The following is a 6,065-nucleotide window of genomic DNA, read 5'->3' as shown; positions in this document are numbered from 1 at the left end:
CAGCACTGTCCTTTTCCTTGTTTCCAGGCTGTGTCTGGCATTCCCACTGACAGCACAAGATGCCTGAAGTGCCGTGGAAGCTGAGCTGTTGTCTCGCAGCCCCGTTTATTCCTTGAGTTTGAGTGTTATAAGTTCTTTTGTACCCTAAGACTTTTTTTTTTTTTTTTTTTAAATGGATTTAGGGCTGTGTTACAATACTGTACAGCAAAGACCAGGAAAAGAATAAATACTTGGTATGCAAATCCTGGCACGGTGATGAGTGTCAGAATCTTGCCGCACCACCAGAGGTTGAAATTAAGAGATAAAAGGAAGAAGTTCAGAGCAAAGGCAAATTGTTTCCTTTAAACTCCTTCCAGTATCTGTAGTTATTGGCTGTTCAGACAGCACACAAAGGAGGATTTCCTCCGGAGATAATAAGCACAGTGACATAAATCATCGAGAGAGAACATAGATTTCTTTTTTTCTATTCACTTTCCAGCAAATTAACTCTGAATCAGTTTGCTAAAAATTCATCCATCTCAAGCTTTTTTTAACCCTTTCCCTAGTAACATATAAGACTGAAATGAAAGGCTACTTTTGCTGCAGCAACTCCTCTATGCACAGGGTGAAATGTTCTTCAAACCCAAGCCTGCCGTGTGCTGCTTCCTTCCATTTTTATTCATTTTTATCTTGAAACAGAATATGACTCTTGGAACTGGCAAGGTGCAGAGAAGGGCAAGTAAGTCCTGCTGGAATTTTATCTCACTTTCTCAATTCCATTCTAATTTTTTCTGGGTCTTGTTGCCTAAGACTCCATGTTTAAGAAGTCTGTAAAGCTGTGGTGGTTTTCCAAAATCCCACTCGTCGTTTGGGGCAGTGACCACAACCAAGGGATTTAGGGGCACTGCTGGGAAGGAGATGGAGGCAGCCAGCGTGAACTCCATGTGTTTGGGCCTGTTCTGCAGGGGGAGAGGGAAAGAGGCAATATGGCTTCATGCTGACAAGAAAGGGAAGGGTTAGATGGGATATCAGAAAAAATTCTTCCCTGTGAGGGTGGGGAGGCCCTGGCACAGGTTGCCCAGAGAAGCTGTGGCTGCCCCTGGATCCCTGGAAGTGTCCAAGGCCAGGCTGGACGGGGCTTGGAGCAACCTGGGACAGTGGAAGGTATCTCTGCCCGTGTCAAGGAGTAGAACTGGAATGATCTTTAAGGTCCCTTGCAACCCAAACCGTTCTATGATTCCATGTATCCTTACAGCAGACATTTCTATCTGTGTTGTTTAAAAACCCTTCAGAGGAAAAAACAAATGGCCCCGTGGTTTTGGCTCTGTGGCGCTTTGGAGACCCGAGTGCTGCCTCCCTGTGTGACTTTTGACCAGTCAGTTAAACCCACGGATGCAAAGGTTAATGGTAATTTTCATACCCACCCGACTTAGGTGCACTCAGAGTTCAGCACGGGCATGCAAAGCTCGGGGAGTTCAAATCTACGTGCACACAGCAGCTTCAGAGCAAGGGTAAATTCACCTTCGTGTCAGGCAGGCTGTGAGGGTACATTAAAATAGTTTGTAAAGCATTTGAATATCCCAAGGGGCTGGAAACATGCAAGCTTATAAAAATAACTGCTGTTTGGGTTCAGCTGGTCAAGTTCCCTCTGTGACAGAGCAAGTCCAATTATCCCTATAGTTATCACTGTGTTTGTGCTTTGACTCCGACCATTACATAACTAATCTATATTTATTGCTAACCTGTGATCCTTGAAGTAGCAAGCAGGCTTTGATCAGCCCAGAGGAGACAATATTGATGTTCGTTTAAAAAACAAAACCTGAAGGAAAAAAAAAAAAAGGAAACAGACCAGACTCTCAGGAATCCTCGATTTTCCAGAAGCTGAAAAGAAAGTTAAACTCAGTTTTCTTTGTGAGAAGCACAGTTTGCGAGTGTGCAATGTTGGGGAGAGCAGCAGCAGGAAACACGGAGAATCCTAAAAGCATGGTTTATGGTGAAATTACCTGACAAGGCTTTGCTCAGCTTCCAGGGAGTAAGTGCTTGTCAAGGAAAAATCAGCACAAAGGATCTCTCCCAGAGGAATGAAATAGGTTTGAACACTGAACTGTGTCATCTCTGTGAAAACTGAACTATCCAAAATCACTAGTTGCTTTTGAAAAACCTTACCTTTTTTTGTGCAATGAGTCAATCGATGCAATGCTGATTTTCCGAGTAAGTAGAGTGGAAATCAGTATATACAAATTATTAGGCTGTTTTACCTTATGAGAACATCAGCTGTGCTTGTTCCTACAGGCAATAATTAGCTGCCCTTTGAAAAAAAAATAACCCAGTATTCCTGAAGAATGTGGCAAAGGAAAAAAGGAAACTAGAGGCAGGCTCCGTCATTTCTTGGAGCTTAAATGTAGCTTTCCACTGCAGCTGTTAAAGAAGGCTGTCGACCTTAGAAACCACCATCAGTGGAATCACAGGCGTGTCAGCTCGAGAGGAGCATCTCCACAGCCTCTCAGGACTTTGTGTAGCTCTTCCCACCCTGCTCTTCCTACCAGCAGGAATTTAAATCATTTACCAGGAAAACAAACCGTTCTCTTTGAGCTGCACAAGATTCTCTCCCTATCTGTTCCCAGCATGGAGCTTCTCAAAACACCAGGACACAGTTCTGCTTTCATCCAGAACAGTGAAATACATGCTCACATTTAGCAAATGAAGCACCTCTGTCACCTCACTCAGTGATTATTTCAGAGAGGGGAACTGCAGACACTAAATTAACCTTTTAACTTGATTTAGTTTTACTAAATAAACAGCCCCATAATGTAATTTTCTCAACCAGAACTGCTATTTTCTGCTGTTTACTTTGCTATTTGGAACGTGTTCTGTTCCAGCTCTATTTCATTTAACTTGGTGACAGTAATATCTTCAGACTATGTCCCTCATCCTAGGGATCCCACCAGGAAATCCATCATTCTTCCTAGAAAATAGATTATTAGTTGGACACACATGTCACAACATGCAAGAACACCAACAGCAGACACTGTTGAATGAATGTGCCTCCTCCTTAGCAGCATGCCCAGTTTTACCTTTTTAGTATTGGCAGAGGGGTGTCATTGACTATAAGTTTTCTTCCATTTTTCCCTTCAAAAACATCAAAATTCCTTTCTTTTCTCTGTGTTTAAAAGGCAGTTCATGTTAATTACCTGGCTATACTTTACTGTAGACATCAATATTTATAATTGGATATTTTGTGTCCTGGGGAGCTGATATCAGCACTGTAGGAGTTTACAACCTTGCAAAATGTATAGTGTTGCTGTGGTGGTTGTAGGTGTGCCTTTTCCAATGGATAATTTGCCATTTTCTGCATGGATCGGGATCACGTTTGCTGCCGGTGCATCTGAGAAAGTCCATCTGAATTATTTCTTCTGGCAAGTAGTAAGAGTGTGTGAGTGAAACGTGCCTGGATGCATTATCTTAAGATAGAACTATGCTGGAAATGTTCTTGCAGCTGTTCCTTGGGAAACATCTGTGGTGCTGGGCGTGGAAATTTGTGCATCTCTGTTCACACTGGCACAGAGCAGTTCGTCTCGTGAAACAGAAGGATAAATTACTGGGAAGTAAGAGAAGGGCATTAAGCACCAATGGATGTGAAATGACTAAAGGTAGTCATTTGGAAAGCAAGGGGGAAACTGGAATGTTCCTTACTGGCACAGGGAGAAGGTCAGCAGACTCCAGAAGACTTCCAGAATTCCAACTGCTAGTTAAGTCAGTAGGAATAACCGATCCAGTAGACTGAAATTTTTCCCATTTACAGCTGAAAAAACTTTCTATCTGTGATAGTCTGTTTGTATTGTCTGATAAAGAGAAGAATATACAGGCTGATGGGATCTCATAATTAGTGATTATCCCTATGCAAAGTACAGAAGACTGTCCCAAGATCTCAATTTTAGCAAAAGGCATACAAGAATTTAAGACAGCCTGAGAAAGGAGAGAAAGGAGTATTTTGTTAGATAATTAAGGGACTTCTCATCTTTTATGGAAAATGGAATGTTAAATTGCAAAATAAGTGTAAATTCGTAAAATAGTTTTACAATATCCATTCCCAGTCCTTGTCACTAAATGCTTCCTAGCAAATCATTTTACTCAGCAGTTGCCTAGTTCTACAGGCAGGAAGGTGACTGCCTTTCTTTTTTTCTTTTTCTTGGTTTAACTTTTAATGACTAATTTAAATTCCATTTATGCAGAATCCCTGTGATTTTGAAAACGCCTCCTGAAATTATGCACAACTACCTTTCTAAAAAAAAAACAACAAAACTTTCCAAAGCCGTAAGTATAATACTGCCTAGAATTATCCTGTCAATTAAATAAAAGAATCCACTTAAAATAAGTGACAAAAATATACAGTGAATTAAATGCACCTTCCAGTAACAAATGGTTATTAAAGGAGGCCTCTGAGCAAACTGCTGGTTCTGTGGTCATGCTTCGACAAGCACAAGGCTATTGAAACACACAGCTGCCTTTCAGACAATTTAACTTGCACTGAAGGCAAATTATTGCCATTTGATGTCATTCTCTTGGCTCCTGGAAGATTCCCTGTGCCGCACAGCAGTGGCAGTGGGAACAGAGCTGGGGCTGCACCACCAGCTGCTGTTCACGTATGGCTGCCTGCAGAAAGTGGGTATGTGCATCAGGAATGATTAGCTAAATAAGGCAGGAAGTTACCTTTTATTAGACCTGAAGATGCAGATTTCTGACAGTAGCTGGAGTGGGAACCAGTGAGGACAAAGACAAAGGGTACCTGAATCCACCCCCCACCGAAATCATGAACAATGATTGTAGTCTCTGGGTAAGTTCTGAAATGTGTCACAGATTTGGAGTCTTTCCTGCTTCCTTTTTCTCAGTGACCTGGGAGTGAAGTTTGGACAAGGTGGGGCAAGTACAACCCATGAGCAACAAAACTGCAGATACTCCTGCTGTGGCCCTGGTGAAGTCACCAGGAGTGCCTTCCTTCCTGCCGTCTTTACGTGAGGGTTTGCACTGGGGGTAAGGCTCCTCCTTCCTCTTCTCATGCCAGAGCCATTTTCAAACCCTCCAAAACAAGATTTGATGATACTAAAAAAATGGGTTGCACTGGACTCTTGCTGTTTGCTCCTGTGCGCTTTCCAGATCTTTCCAGCTCTGTGTGTGGAGAGAGGCCTCCATGACAACACAGGCAGAGCATCGGGTTCAGCACAGAGCCAGCTCAGTCTGCAGCCTTTTCCTCCTGCTCTGTCAGTATCAGGGATCATGGAATTCTGTGGTTCCCAACATACTGTACATGGGCTCACTCAGAGCCATGAAATAATAGGCAGGGGCCTGTCCTTGGTGTTATTTCTGGAACAGAATCCTTTTGTGTTAGGGAAAATTCTCAGTGAAGACTTGGAATTTCCTTCAAGAACCGGGGTTTTAGCACTGCAGGCAATTTAATTTTTAGCTGTGTTTTTACAAGTTTTATGCCAGCTGCTGAGAATAAGAACATTTCCTAAGAAAGAAACTGTTTCCCAGTAGATTTTTGGATTTCTCTCTTTCAGGAAACTCATTTTGGGAGTCTTGTCCCAGGACTGTGGTGCAGCTGTACTGGTGTAGGGGTTCTTATATAAATAAGGCAGCTTTTATTTTCAGTAAGCAAAGTATGTGGTATCAGTACATAGCAGATTTATTTAAATTAAAACATAGATTCTGTCCTAAACTTATTAAGTTTCCGTTGATTTGTGTTTGGGTCTTGTCAGCTCAAAATACTTTCTGCTCTGAGTTTCCTGAGCAAACACGCTGAGTTTCTTTTCTCTGTCCCCTCCCTTCCTTATTCCAGCAGCTGTTTGGAACTCGGGGTGTGGTCTCTGGGAGACACACTGTCACTGCTGCTCTCTGGATTTGTCCAGTGAGTCTCTTCCCCAACACCAACCTCCATTTAAATCTCTTAGCAGGATGCCTTGCTCTCCTTTGGTCACTCTCATAGGCAGCAAGTGATAAATTTGAATAAATTCATTTATTTATGAATGCTGAAGTCGACTTCCAGGAGCACCAGGTGAGAGGTGTGGAATTACACTCCTCTGGGCAGA

This window comes from Corvus hawaiiensis, chromosome 5 (assembly GCF_020740725.1).
Source record: "Corvus hawaiiensis isolate bCorHaw1 chromosome 5, bCorHaw1.pri.cur, whole genome shotgun sequence".
Classification (NCBI taxonomy): Eukaryota; Metazoa; Chordata; class Aves; order Passeriformes; family Corvidae; genus Corvus; species Corvus hawaiiensis.
This window is presented reverse-complemented; position numbering follows the sequence as displayed.